This window comes from Canis lupus, chromosome 3 (assembly GCF_003254725.2).
Source record: "Canis lupus dingo isolate Sandy chromosome 3, ASM325472v2, whole genome shotgun sequence".
Lineage (NCBI taxonomy): Eukaryota > Metazoa > Chordata > Mammalia > Carnivora > Canidae > Canis > Canis lupus.
Genome location: NC_064245.1, coordinates 20,946,113 through 20,961,646, shown reverse-complemented (window position 1 = coordinate 20,961,646; position 15,534 = coordinate 20,946,113). Strand labels below are relative to the sequence as shown.

Here is a 15,534-nt window from a genome sequence, read left to right as displayed (position 1 = left end):
AAGCGTTCCTGGGACTTTTAAAGAAGAATGTGCCTCCTCACAAAAGACCGCCTCAGGGAGCATGGAACCGGGTGGACAAGCCAGATGCAGTGCATATGCATTCTCTACTCTTCCACCACTGCTGTGATCCTATCCTTTTCCCAGGACCTTTCCCCTCCCCTTCTGCTGATTACTAGCCAGTCTTACCCCACTTCCACATCTGAAGCACTATGTAATGGTAGTTTTATGATTTTCTTGAATTCTCATCTTCATTATTGCCCCAGGGAAGACTTGCAATAAGCTACTGTTAATACGGACGAGATTTACAATTGCTATTGCTAGTATTTTCAAAATTGCATTTGCGAAACAAAATTTATATTGATTACAAAAACCTTTACTGGTTTTCTTATTTGTCCCATGTAGGCAGGCATACTTTATTCTGTGCAAAATTCATCACGTTAGAAAGATGGAATGAGCTACAGCAAATAGTTGGGTTTTTTAAAAAATAAAAAGCAGATAAAGAGGAGATGAGGAATTTAGGTCTTGAAAATTTGCATAGGTAAAAAGAGGTAGGAGGGTGTCTGTGTTCTATGAAAAAGTTTTGAGAGGTTTAAGGGAGAGCTTTATTTGTTTTGTTTTGTTTCATTTTGGTAGGTACAGTTGAGGGTAGAGTTTGCCAAAGTCATTTGAATTTCTCAAACTTGCAAATTTGTAATTTGCAACTTTTGAAATCCAGACACTCCTTAAACATTTGTTGGTAATATGGACTAGTAAAATGGCTCAGAAAAGAGAAAGGAGAAAATGTCATAATGTTAAGGTAGGACATGGTAAGTTAAGAGCCCAGTGCACTGTGAGCACCTTAAAATATTGTGTAATGGGGAAGAATAATTTTAAAGGAAAAACAGGGATGCTCGGGTGGCTCCGCGGTTGAGTGTCTGCCTTCAGCCCAGGGTGTGATCCTGGAGACCGGGAATTGAGTCCCACATTAGGCTTCCTGAACGGAGCCTGCTTCTCCTCCCTCTGCCTATGTCTCTGCCTCTCTCTCTCATCAATAAATAAAATCTTAAAAAAAAAATAAAGGAAAAACAAAGTTATAAAAGATAAGCAGGAAATGTAGGTAAATTAGTATGTACAGAAGATCTTGACCCATGACAGTTTTGTATACCATGTCAATTCTTTTTGTTTTTTTCTAAAAGACATCTGACAACTCCTTTAATTTTATGTAAAGGAGAATCCAAAGATGGGCATTTGGGAGAAATAGGATAAGATTTCCACAGTAAAATTGCTCAGTGTCAGAGTTCATTTAGGAAGTCAATGTGAAAAAGCTGGTGGTGATGATGGAACTATTTTTTTTTTCCTGTAACAAATCTTAGCCTACAAAAATTAATACTGACCATATTTTTGGGATGTATAAGGAATTATATCTAAGTTAACCAGCTACAGGATAAAATTATTACTGATGCCCTAACAGTGAGGCTCACATACGACTTCTTATTAAGATGAGCAGGCTGGATGCTACATCAGTCACTATGACAGAGTCACATTCCCCTGTCGAGCTCTTTGAGCACAAATTTATTCCTTGTGCTATTTCTACAGTGGAAGGCAGACTGTGGACATAGAACTAGGTGCCTTTACCTAGTTCCATTTCTAATTCCAACTAAAAAGTAGCAAGTGTTTCTTCCATACTTTTTATTTGTATAAAACTTCAAAGAAGAGAGAGAAATGAAAATTTCAAAATTATCAATACACACGGTCAGTTCCCCTCCACTTCCCACCCCAGTTAAGTCACAATTTCCCTGATACTAGCTGGAGGCATTTCAAACAAACTAAACAAACTGAAGAATTTATACTTTCTAAAAAATAGAAATACTGCAAACTTGAAAGCCAAGGTTATTTTGTTAGATACTACCTAGAAAGTAAATGTTAGCAGAAAAGATGACAATGAGTTTTTAAGTAAACACTATCTCTTTTATTGTGCTGTAGTTGTTAAATTGTGTTGCAGTTTGTATTTGTAGACAAACTCTAAATATTTTGACTGCATGCATTACCTCAAAACCAAGGACTGTGAATCTGAGATTAGATGATGCAGAACAGGCGTCATCTGGTGGAAAGTCTCTATACTTACCCGTGTGTGATGCCGAAGTTTCTCATGACAGCATTAGGAATTTCTCTTCTTGCTGTAACTTTCCCTCTTCTTCAGGCTCTACCCTAGTGCTCATAATGTTTTGGGGAAAAATAAAGAATATCAGACTGCTTGATCTTATGAATAAAAGAAGAAAAGGAAAATTAGAAGGGTGAGGGAATGAATGACCAATAAACATATGTGGAACTTGAATAGATTTGTAGTCCAATAAAACACTTTACTGAGTGACCTGATTAATTTATAGTTATTTCCCAAACACTTCAGTATACTCATATCCACAAAGTTTCTGATTTCAGGGCCATAAAGGCCAAAAAAAAAAAAAAGTGGCAGGGAGAATAAAGCACACCTATGCTCACACACACAAAAAAACCCCACAATATCTTCCTTCAAAATCTGACATGCAACTGTACCCCTTCAGCTACTTGACATGGGTATGTGACATTCTAAATATAGCTTGGCAATGATATTCAAAAACAAACTCTTTGCAAGTCTTTATGATATATGCAATTAGCATCGGCTCTAAAATCCTTTCCTATCCCCCCCTCCCCCCCAGTTTTCACATTGTGACTCAAAGGAGCAACATTCAGCAAATACCTAGTTTCTCCAAAAACTGAGTAATAGAAAAGGAAGACAGAGCATCTAAAAAATATCCTTGATCTAAATGTAACCCTCTCCCCCAAATTGAAACACTTTTTCTTTCCTTTTAGGACTGTTTAAAATTAAAGTGTAAAGAGGATTGACAACCATACTGAGGAACAAATTCTATAAATCCATATTCAGTTCCACAGTTTACTAAATCCCCACCATAGTCTAAATCTGGTGCTAATTAATTGTTAGGTGGTGGTGATGATGGTGATGGAGACATAAAAGTGGACTATTTCATAGTCCCTATCTCAGGATAGGGTCTGTAGTAGAATGACTATGACATGTACAATTACAGTCCCCTCTCAATGACAGTAACTTTGGGTAGGGCTCAACAGAGAGTGGGATAGTAAGATTTCTTATCCCTAGGTGCTAATACCTGGTATTGATATAGACATGACCTTTATATGGTTTGAAACCCATGGAAAGCCTAAAGCCTAGTTCATTCAACCTGTACCAGTTATGGTTCAGTCCAAAGACTAAGTGTCTTTTCTGATAGGTAGGTGTGGTCAACATGAAAGTAATTTCTGTGTGGTGGTGGGAGTGGTATTTTAATCACTGTTAACCACCACCTTTCCAAAAAAGAGTTGGGGTTTGTTCTCTTGCAACCATGTTTAAGAGTGATCTATTACGATCTTTATCCTTCTTTTATACCAATTAATCAATAGCAAATACATCTATTTTATAGAGTACCACGTAATCATTTCCAACACAATTTTATAGCAATTTAACAGGGTGGAAAGATTTCATTTGGGACTCAATAAATCTAGTATTTCAGCGCTTAGGATATGAAATCAAAATCCCAGCTTTACTACTTGCTACTGAGTATTCTTGGGAAAATCACTTCAATCTATTTTTCCCTAAGTTTTGTTTTTTGAACAGTAAAGGAAATAGTTGTAGATACCTAATAAAGTATCTATGAAAATTAAATTAGTTAATGCATTGGAAGACATAGCAGAGTGACTGGCTTCTACAAATTATTTAATAAATGTTAGTTATTACTTAATGGACACCTAGAACAGGCTGATGGAGGATATAAGTTATGTAAATTTGATTTTGTTATTGACATCGAGGGAGGCAACACTCCTGCTGGATGGAATCTGCGTGGGCAAAGTAGAGGGGCATAAAGTACAATGTGTATCTAGAGACAGAAGAAACATGGCTTGGTTGGAGAATAAGGTGAATTAATGGAGATACGAATTTGTAAGAAGATTAGCAGAGGGTGTTGAATGTGAAGCCAAGTAATTTGTATGCAATAATGTCAAAAATCTTGAGTGGGAGAGAAAAATTATCAGAATTGAAGTACTTTAATCTAGAAGTTATTTGTGATTGTTTTAATAATGAAGACTTTATGAAGTTCACATTAAAATAGAACAGGGGGTCAATTCTAATGGGGAGGCTCAAATATTTACTCTTTGAGTAGCTTTGTCAGATTCAGGAATATAAAGGTGAAATCCTCACTAGGCTCCCAGATATATATCACTTGTATCATACATATCATATATGATATATACTGAATGAAATGTAATACATTAATATGTTTTTGTGTGTAATTTTGGAGCATGACCTAGGAGTCTGTGTTTTAAAAAAAAAATCTTAGTTTTTTCTGATGATTAGCATTAGGTTTGGAAGTTTTTTGCAAATGTAAAATGTATAGAACTTGACAAAGCCCTACAGGTTGGATGGGGTGGTGGGATGAAAGAAAAGCAGCCAACTCTGAAGTAGTGACTTTGAAATATGAATGAATCTAACGGTCATCTGGGAGCTTGTTAAATGCAAACCAGAGGTTTCCAATTCAATACATCTAGAGTAGAGCCTCAGGAATCTGGACTCTTAAGTTGAGTTCTCTTGAGTTCGGTGGTTTTCAAACTTTAATGTTCAACAGTTGGAGAGCTTGTTAAAATACAAATTGTGGGGCCCACTATCCAGTCCTGGATAGGCCCAAGAATGAACATTTCTAACTAGTTCCCAGGTGATGGTGGGAACTTGAATTACACTTTGAGAACTACTATTCCAGTTGCATCACTGCAGTTGATTTTTAAAGCCCAGATAATGAGGAGAATGACAGTGTGCCTTATCATGGAGAGTCTCCACCTTTTCTACTGGGTTGAATGAAGAAAACTATACTTTTATTCCAGGTTACCTTTGTGAGAGAAAATAATGGGAGATGCTTATTCATTTGTTGGCCTTGTGTTTATACACATGCAACATGACCACAGTGAAATTTAATACCTATTTGAAGAAAAATTATTAATAACCACATTCCCACTGGCTAAAAAAAGGTAAGGAAAAAATTTCATTTTCTCACAATTGGATTAAGATATCCTTTGGTTATAGAGTAATAAAAATTACCAACCTCTTTAGTTATTATTCTTCTATTGCTGTTGAATTTAGCTGATAAAAATAACTGTTTTCAGGATCTCTATTAGCTGCTCAGACAGGAGTCGGTAAACTACAGTCACAGACAAAATCTAGCCAATGTCTATTTTTGCATGACCTGAATACTAATAACAGTTTTTACATTTTTAAATGGTTTAAAAAAATCAAAACAAGAGTAGTACTTCATGACACATGAAATTTTATGAAATTCAAATACTAGTATCCATAACTGAACAACTGTATTAGGGTTCTCTAGAGAAACAGAACCAATAGGAATAGGAGAGATAGCTAGATATCCTACAAATAGATATATAGTTACATATATACTTTTATAATTTATTACAAGGAATTGGATTATGCAATATGGGACCTGAGAAGGTCCAGGATCAGCTGTATATAAACTGGAGACCCGGGAAAACCAATAGTGTAAGTTCCAGTCCGGGTGCAGAGCATTAATGCCAGAGTTGGAAAAAAGTCAAGCAGAGAGAGCGAATTCACCTTTAACCCTCCTTTTGTTCCACTTGGGCCTCCGACAGATTGGATAAGGCTCATCCACACTAAGGAGGGCAATTTGCTTCACTCAGTCTGTCAATTCAAATGCTATCTTTTCCAGAAACATTGTCAGACACACCCAGAACAATGTTCAGCCGAATATCTCGGCACCCTTGTCCTAGTCAAATTGACATATAAAACTAGCCATCACAATAATAAAATTTTACTGGAACTCAACCATGCTTGTTCATTTACATACTGTCATTTATGGGTGCTTTCATTCTAAGTAGCAGAGCTGAGTAGTTGGCCTATAAAGCCAAAAATATTTATAATCTGACACCTTACAGAAAAAAGTTTGCTGACTTTGTCTAAGAGTGTTTTAAAATTTTTAATGTAAGTGAAAATCATCTAGGGTTCTTGTTCAAACGCAGACTCTGATTCATAGGCCAGGACCAAGATCCTCCATTTCTAATATGCTCCTGTAAGTAAGGACAGTGCTGCTAGTCGACAAATGGTGATTTATTTCTGTTATTGCTCTTGTCACTGTCCCTGACTGCAATGCCCCAAACTCCCTCTGTCTATACAAATTTCTTTTGAGTCCATCTAGCTTAAATCCTGTTAGTTCTGTTACTGCCCAAGTATATTAGCTTACTGTGTATATTACCCTTCGTAGTCATTGCACGTACTTTGCTTCACTCTTTTGGCCTTTAAATTAAGCTGTGTTGCCTTGTTGTTTGACTTTTAACTGCCCCAAAGACTTTTAAACTCCTTTGAAGAAGGGATCCTGTTTTTAGACATCGCCTATGATGCTCGTATAGTGCCTTACGTCTGGGAGATATTCTAAAAATATTTAAGTTAATAGCTGTCCTATGTGTAGAAAAGACCTTCCTTGTCAATAGGGTGTCATTACAGTAAATAAGGCAATATTCTTAGCCACCTACATTTTTAGAACTTTTTTTTTCTGCTTTAATAGATTTTGAAACATTTCAGTTGGTAAGCATTATATTTCTTCCAGAACAAACACAGTTTTGAGGTAAAATATAAACCTTTGGATTGATATATTAAATCAGATTATGGAATTAAAATTTAAATTTGGCTTGAACCTTTAGATGAAAAGTACAACTTAATTATGAACTGAAAAAGTGCTTATTGAACACCGTGTCTGGAGACTGGAGAATTAGAAATGCCATGTTAATTTCACTAGTATAATAATCTCATTTTCAGAATTTGCTTGAAGGAGATATTGATAAATTACAATAGCCAATCATGTATGAAAGTTTACAGACTATGAAGATGTTTTATTTTGCCATTAAGAATCACACATTCCAAGCCTTTCAAGAGAATTATGTGAGTAGTTAAATAAGATGAGAAACTTCTACAGTCATAAAAATTAATCAACTTATTTTGATCTTCTTCTAATCAATTTAAAATTTCTACCTGAATTATTTCAGTATAGGTCAAGAATAGGAGTGATGTGATTATGAAGCTACTTTCAAGGAATCCTAGAGAGATAAAAAGCAATTGTAAATGTTTGGCATTTCAAGTCCTCAAAGCAACACTCTTAATACCTTCTGCCCCAAAACTAATGTGATAATTTCACTATTTAATAGACGTTAGACATAAGGAATGTAAATAAATACCTTTTTCATACAGATCGTATCCAAGGAAAAATTATAAAGAAATTTCATATGTAAAACATTGTATCGGACTTGAATAAAGTATTTGAGTTCCAAATCTTTTTATGCATCAACACATATTTTTCTTCTAAGCAACACGCTATATTTGGCTTTTTATTTCTACTGATATTCTCATGTTAACCACAACCAGGATCAGAAGGAAAAAAGCTATCAGCTGACTTGATACATCACAGTTTATCCACATGGTGGAGCCATGTGGCTAGATCCTGGAGACATCAGTTTTATTGTACTCATTTTGAAATCTCTCACGGTAAATCCAATCAAACAAATTTCTTGTTCCTGTATTCTGTTAGTTCCTGCGTGTTCCTTGGGTGCTATTTGTTTGCTTCCTTATCATCTATCTCAGCATAGTGCAGTCCTGTTCCATCCAGTCTTCCATAGCAGTGGTTCTCCCACATTGGCTGTACATTACAATCACCTGGGAAGTTTCTAAAAACCCTTATAGTTAGGGCTCTGAGGCTAAATGAACAGGTGTCTCTGCAGGGTGGGGTCTGAGCATTGGCAAGGTTCAAGTCTCCATAGGTGATTCTATCCTGAAAGTAAGGTTGTACACCAATGCATATTCTTACAACTACTATATATTTCTAAATTATAATCATGCCATTCCTCAGTTAAAGTCATTCATTGGTTCCTCATCAATTTTAGGATAAAATAAATCCTTCAACATAGCAAACAATCCTTATCACATTATCATTTTTTAGTATCACCACCACCATCTCCTACCTGGCAACACACCAGGCCTTTTCACACCTCCAAGCTTGGGTTCACATCCCCAGTATCTAATACAGTAGGCACAAATGAATATTTATTGAATGATTAAATGAATACTATGAAATGGCTAGATCTTATTTAGGACAGAGATGTTTATTTCTGTCAAACTCCTAAGTGTTTGCTTACCTTTCTGTGGCTTGGAGTGCAGAATGTGGCACGATATTAACCAACAAACGTCAAATATATTCTAAAGCCGACACTCTTCTGCCAACTTATTTCATTCAAAGGGAACATTTGAAGGCTTCCCTAGGAACAGTTGCTTCAGCACTGTATTTCTTTTTGATCTAAATTTTTCAACTCTAACATTTGTGTTTGAGTCAACAGAGATTGAACTGTTTGCCTGTGGGTGATGATGCCCTTTAGTTATTCTTTTTAAATTAGTGGATCCTTGGACTCACTGGCTAGCCATTTAGCATCTTTGATCTTAAAATAGTTCTTACCTGGAAGTGTCAAAACCTTAACTGAACTAGATTTGCTAGACTGGATATTTCTGAAGAATATGTGGTTTCACATATTCTTCAGGTGTGGTTTCAGTCAGGGCCACCTTATCTACTGGGCAGCAGCAGACACAGTGCCTGGTGACCACAATGCTTTCAGAGGTCCACAAACATGTTTTAATATCCTTTACATCAAAATTAAACTTTTAGGTCAAAGAAATGTTTTAATATAAAAAAGGAATATATTTGTCTTTACACCAACATGATGATAAATACAATCGGTAATTATCTCTATGGAGGAAGGGGTCTATGAAGACCAAAGTGTCTTAGGTACAGGAATGCCAAGTGGCCCTGATTTCAGGAAAACTAGACAATGAGCCTACAGACCTAAGAAAAATTCTACCTCTCCATGTCTGCCACAGGATATAAATGCTTGATAGTGTCTACCAGGGTATCTTGGTCTTTATTATCAGGCAATCAACATCTATCCCAGTACACTTTTTTTTTTTCCTTCAGGAGAGGAGGTAGTTGCTGGCACTCATATGTCAAGTAACAGAAAAATGTCCCTCTAATCATCCCCTTAACCTGCTTTTTCACTATAGCACACACCTAGTAAGTCATTTGGCATGTAAAAGCCACTTTTTCTTTAACAGACACATCTTGATGTTGTTCTAATAAAAAGGTGCCAATACTAGAAATGAGTGCGAACGGTCATAGAAATAATACAGTTCTATCATGTACACTCAGTTTTCAGAAGCACTTCTCTGAAATGCCCTCTAGTGAAGGAGGTTACTAGAGTTTGCAAGTTTATGAAAATAAATGTTTTTGAAAGTGTTAATCATTGCAAAGAGCTCACATTTAGCTGAGCACCTTTGACGTCAAAATTCATGATTAGAATATGGATGGTATTTTTGTGCAATACTAAACAAGTGGTTTTGCTTTTCTAATGTAAATTCAAACATGCTGCTGAATGAATTAACTAGTGTTTCTGTGACACTGGATAGTCTTAATCTAGCTCTTTATTAAAGATAAATAATAAACTCCACTGCCTTTAATGGCCTTGCTGGGCAATCCCTTTTTGGTGAGAGGAGTATTTTAGGGTTGAAGATACTTGATAACTACAATGTGTTTAGAATACATTTCTTGGCTATTAGAGCATCATTTTTTTGTTTGTTTAACCTTAGGGCCATGTTCATATATAGTAGGAAGCTCTTGGCTTTGTGGATTCTGGCTCCCTAGGTGCTATTCAAGTATTTAATGCTTGAATAACAATTGATCTTCTTTCCTTGCAAAAAATAAACCAATGAAACTGATAAGGTTAGTTCATAATTTAATAGTAAAGGTGGATGCATAGCTATCTAATGCATCCTTATAGATATTTCTCTGATTGGTTTGCCTGACATCTTTCCCTTCTGGGATTTAAACTTGATATTTTGTAAAGATTGCTAATCATAGTGCATTCTGCTCACTGCTCACTGTGATTAATCCAAGGAGTGAGCACATGATATGTATTGTGTCCATCAACCTATCTTCCTAGGAACTTAACCTTAAGTTAGAAGGATGAGCCCTTTTATCTCAAGTGGCAAAGATTTAAGGATATGAGTCCAGGAGTTGCAAGTGGTGGATGGTGGTTCAGCCTTACACTGTGAGTTCTAAACAGACAGAAAAAAAATAAATAAATAAAAAGAAGGAAAGAAACAGAGTTCTGAGAAGGGCTTTCACATGCTTAGGTCCTTGAAAAATCTTAGTTTTCACAGTTCTTGCTGTCTGTTGTTCTTATCCAATCTATAAGCTAATCTGGTGCCTTCTGAATATATCTTGAAAACACCCACCTTGTCCTCAACACTCTTTATTCTAGGCTTCTCTCTATCCATGCCTTTAAGTAGAATATTTTAAAATATTAACTAGGCATGAAATTTCAGACATGTTACTTGGTTGAAAAAAAATTGAGGATAGTAGGATCTTAGGATGAGATGACATAGTATATATCAAATATTTGATCGGGGTCTGGCATATGATAAATCAATAAAAATATTTTTAATTGTTATCTCTTAGTTACTTATACTATATACTTTGAGAACTATAATAATTAATACATATAATAACAGATTTTCCCTTGCTATCCAAAAGTAAAACATTCCCATGAAACTTCTGTAAGCTGAAATGGCATGAAGTGAAGGAACAGTTACCGTTAAATTTATATGGAAAATTTCTTGAGTATCCCCAGATCCCAAAAATAACCTCTTTTAGGCTTTTCAGATACCTTAGGACACATCTTGCTAACAGTTGCACAAAATAAATCTAGATAAAGCACAGTTGCTCACTGACACACTTGAATGCTAGGGTGGCCAGATGCTGAGTATAGTTTCCAGGGAAGGAGCTTGGCGGTGCTGCCTGTATGATGACTCACTGCAAAACAAACACTGAATGTTATTTTTACTTTTAGCCTTTTCTTATAAAAGTAAAACTTTTAGGGGCTCCTGGGTGGCTCAGTCAGCTAAGTGTCTGACTCGATTTTGACTCAGGTCATGATCTCAGGTGCTGAAATCGAACCATGCATTGGGCTCTGTGCTGAGCGTGGAGCCTGTTTAAGATACTCTTTCCCTCTCTCTCAGCCCCTCCCCCTACCAACTCCACTCCTACCCCTCAGCTCCCATGCTCATAGAGCTGGTAGACATAAGGCATGGAGTTTGCAGAGGGAATAAGTGACTGTGCTAGGAGCCAGTAGCCAGGAGTGCATGGGGTAAAGCACACCCATGGATGCTAGACCAGAGGTGGTACTGTGGTCAGAAAAGAATTGAGTGAGAGCCCACTCACAAGCCCACACACATAGCTCAAACCCAGGTTTGGCAATGAATCCTCAGTAGCCCAGGCCTGAACTTACATGTGATGATAGAGTCAGCTGCTGTGGTACCTTTATGGCAACCCAATCTCATCAACTTGATCCTGCAAAGAAATGCTGTGCTATTGGGAATTGTCCACTCAACAGGCTGCACTCCTGGAACAAGGACCAACTCTGGAGTGAAGGACAACCCCATCAGCATGAATACCAGAGCCTCTCAGATCATTTGGTTCACTTTACACCCTTGGAAGAGGATTGGAGTTTTCCCCAAAGTGGGGAAGAAGAGACTGAAGACCTTGTGGTTCATGATTTGGACTCAGAGAATGCTGGATGGAACTGCCAACCCTGGCCAGCCCAACGGACCAGAATAGTCTTTAGGGAAGGCACTCCAAAGTGTGGGGCCTTTCTGGAACTGGACATATGCAAACTTATGCATACCCTACAGCCTACTATTTTAATGCACCTAATAAATCAATTCTAACTTTTTAAGTGTTTAAGTTTTTAGACTTGAAAATCAATTTATATTTGTTTATTCTTTACACTAGTTCTTTAAAAAATTGTACCACTAAGAATTTAATGTTCATTGAAATGTTTCTTTTAAAATATCAGTAATGTTCTAAGACCTTGATATAATTTATCAGTGAAAATAACATATTCCGTTTCAAGGGGATAAGAAATGATTTAGGGCCTGAAGTTACTTTTTTTTCCTGAAGTTACTCTTAATACTATTTCAATGTTTCTCTGACTTCTATTCAAATATTTATATTAATATTTACATAATCTATATAGATGGCTTAGCTGATCTGTAGGTGCTAATTAAAATAATTCTATGATTAATGGGTGGAGTTTTCCTAAAGCAGATGCATTATCTCATTAAACCATTAGACTAACTTGTATTTTTATAAAATTTTGCTGTGATCATGCCCATTATCTTATTTACTCCTCATAATTAGTATCTACTTATGATTAGCTGCCTTTGATAGATAAAAAATACTAAGGAGAGTGACTTACGATTATTGTCCAAGTTTATATATTTGGTATCATAGCCATGAACAGAACTAGGCTTTCTGGACTTCTCATCTGATGCTCTAGTGCTTGTGGTAACTATCATGTGCTTTCCCCAGGCATGCCTGTCATGGTTAAGTTAGTATTTATTCTGAGTCTTTTTCCAATGTTCACTATGTCAAAAAAGATAACATGTCATTTTTCTTTCTTGATGCCTCTATTGCTTCAAGGGAATATAGTTTTAATATTCAATAGTGAATATTAAATACATCTATTAAACATGATATATGACAAGAAATCTATATCCTGCATTCAGAATTTTACTGTTACCCAACATTCTGATGTGTGTGTCAATGCAGCGAACACAATGGATCCTCCTGCCAGTCACCTCTTAACTACCTAAATATCACAGCTTCTCAGGGCTTGAGGCAGGAGGATCTTGCTGCATTTAAGATTTGATGGCCCCATGTCCTTTTTCTTGATTTGGAATAAAGAACAAAAAGTATTAATATCCTTATACGGTAAGTGATGAATAGAACTCTGCTCCACATTTTCAAATAAGTGATACTGTCACTACCTGCCCTCAGGGTTCCAGCAGGGTTCTTGTCACTCCACAAGATCCCAGGAACTTACAGGTTCATTATGATCTCTTAGGTGTGCAGGCCAACTTTATATACTTAGGGGGTGGTACAGCCAAGGGGGGGTACAGTGAGAGTTCTAGAGTTGAAAAAACTGAACTAACTCATTTACTAATTGTGGGTTTTGGTCAATCTATCTTTTTAATTTCCATTTATACTCACATCAACATGTATTTTTTTCCTAAATGAACTTTCCAAGTGAGAACTGTTTCATATTATTCTTGAAATGACTTGGAACCTTGGCTTCCTTGGCATTATACTTTTACTATCAAAATGCCCAAGGTCCTAACAATGATTTTATGAGAGCGCATGTTCATCTGTAGAGGTTGCAGAAATTTGGTGACTTCTGGGAACAGCAGCTCAAATTCCACACTATTCCTTTCCAGTTTTTTCCATCTCATTTTTGATGAGAAAAAGTTCAGTTTTAAAAACTTAAAAAAATATATCTAATGTATATAGAAAAGAGAGATATGGCAGGATGGCCGGAAATGGCATACATTAGAAGAAATAGATGCAAGACTTTACTTTAAAAAAAAAAAAATCCTGTTCATGCAAGTCAGGTCCCTTCAGGAAAATGGTGCTACTTGCCAAAATCCTCCACAGAAGATATGCTTGACGAAAGTGGTGCAGCCCTATAATATGTCTTATTGGCTCTTTTCCTTCTACCTCACAACTACTACAAATTATATGTGAATTTATTAAAGGGTTGGAGAAAATTAAAAGTAATGGAGAAAAGTCATAATGCATGTATTAGATACAGCTTTCTCATAGTTCAACAGGAAAACACTCAAGGATTTCCACATTTTGGTTCCCAACCTTATTTTATCCACAGATTTCTAAGGGTTTCTCCTTGGCAATCTCACCAACTAGTGTTAGAAACTCTACTTTAACCATAAGGGTTGATTTCACTTCAGATCTATTCCCTTCTCTCACAGAAGTATCTTCTTCCAAGTGTGAATTAGAAGAATCCCATACAGGTTCAAGAAGGACAGTTCAGATCTATCATTCACATTCCAAATCTCATAGAAAGGTCAAGAGTGGGTGTGGCCTTTCCAAGCTTAGCCTCTAAAAGTCTCCCAAATGGTGTGAGTTGTAGGTGGTTGTTTATTCTTAATGATCAGTGAGTAGCTGTTGAATCATACACACACACACACACACACACACACACACACACACACACACTTCAAGGCAGATATTAATGTTCAGGGTCAAGAAAGACTAAATTCATAAAGAAGAAATTTCCTTCCCTATAGTTTTTAAGAATACCATTATCCAAAATTTTTCCTAATATTAATTTTCATTCTTCCATTTCCAAATTTTGTTTCCTAAAGCTACTAGGTAAAGTAAATAATTAATATGCTAAATTCATATGGTGGCTTCCTTAGCTGTATATGACCAAACCAAGACATGGACATTATTGTTCTGAAATAATGCATCATTCTTCTCTATGGTTGTGGGGGTGGTAGACAGATGGCAGTGAAGAGGCAAGGAGCAGGATTAGAATTTCATTTTTTTCTAGCTAAGAATTTTTGAGCTGAATTGCTTTAGTTAATGTATGTATGGGGCTAATATCTGAAGTAATAGTTAAATAAAATTTGTTTTCTAGGAATATTAAAAGGTAAAAAATCATTCTGTTCTATGCTCATCAGTACAGTTGACCCTTGAACAGTATAGAGGTTATGGATGTTGACTTTCTATGTGGTTGAAAATCCATGTAGAACTTATCACTCCATAAAAACTTAACTATTGGTAGTCTACTGTTGACTAGAAGCCTTACCAATTACATGAATAGTCGATTATCACATATTTGGTATGTTATATGTATCCTATAAATATCCTTACCGTAAACTAAACTAGAAGTAAACAAGGTTATTAGGAAAATCATTAGGAAGAAAAAGTACATTTACAGTACTATACTTATAGAAAAAAATTGCAAGTATAATGGATCTGCACAGTTCCAACTGATGTCATTCAAGGGTCAACTGTGTAAAATAAGCTCTAAACTTGATCCTTAATTTAAGGTGTACAACTAGAACTCTTAACACATATGTAGTAGAGGTATGGACTAATTATTTACATTTTATTAAAGGATAGAATTCTTTTTAATGATAAATGTAATTATTGTAGTAACAATAAAGAAATATGTTATTTGAGACAACAAGGACTCAGATTGTGAATCTGCTATACTGAAGAGTACCTTTCTATTTTTTTTTTTTATTTTTTTTTTTTATTTTTTTTTTATTTTTTTTTTTTTTTATTTTTTTTTTTTTTTAGAAATAATATTATTTAATTTCTGCCATGCAAAAACATGGGAAGACCAACAACATTGACTAGGCAAATGCACATTGCTTAGGCAGGGCCAAAAAAACCCAAACCAAGCCAAACCAAAACAAAACAAAAACCCCAAAACAAAAACCCAAGATGTAAATTATAGCTCCAGATGACGTCTGTCATTTGCTTTGCAAGTAATAAATCCCTGAAATCAGAGCCAAAGGAAACCTAAATTTTA

At 35.8% G+C, this 15,534-nt stretch overlaps 1 long non-coding RNA gene across 2 annotated transcripts; it reads left to right on the top strand.

Moving 5' to 3' along the window:
• The first annotated feature begins 1,091 nt into the window (after nt 1-1,091).
• LOC112653703 (uncharacterized) lies at nt 1,092-15,182 on the top strand. Of its 2 annotated transcripts, XR_007409732.1 has the most exons (4): nt 1,092-3,263; nt 4,903-5,046; nt 6,860-6,982; nt 7,087-15,182. It is a non-coding gene; the product is annotated as an uncharacterized LOC112653703 (long non-coding RNA). The 2 variants fall into 2 exon arrangements; XR_007409731.1 differs by having other exon boundaries at nt 1,092-5,046.
• Nucleotides 15,183-15,534: the final 352 nt, after the last annotated feature.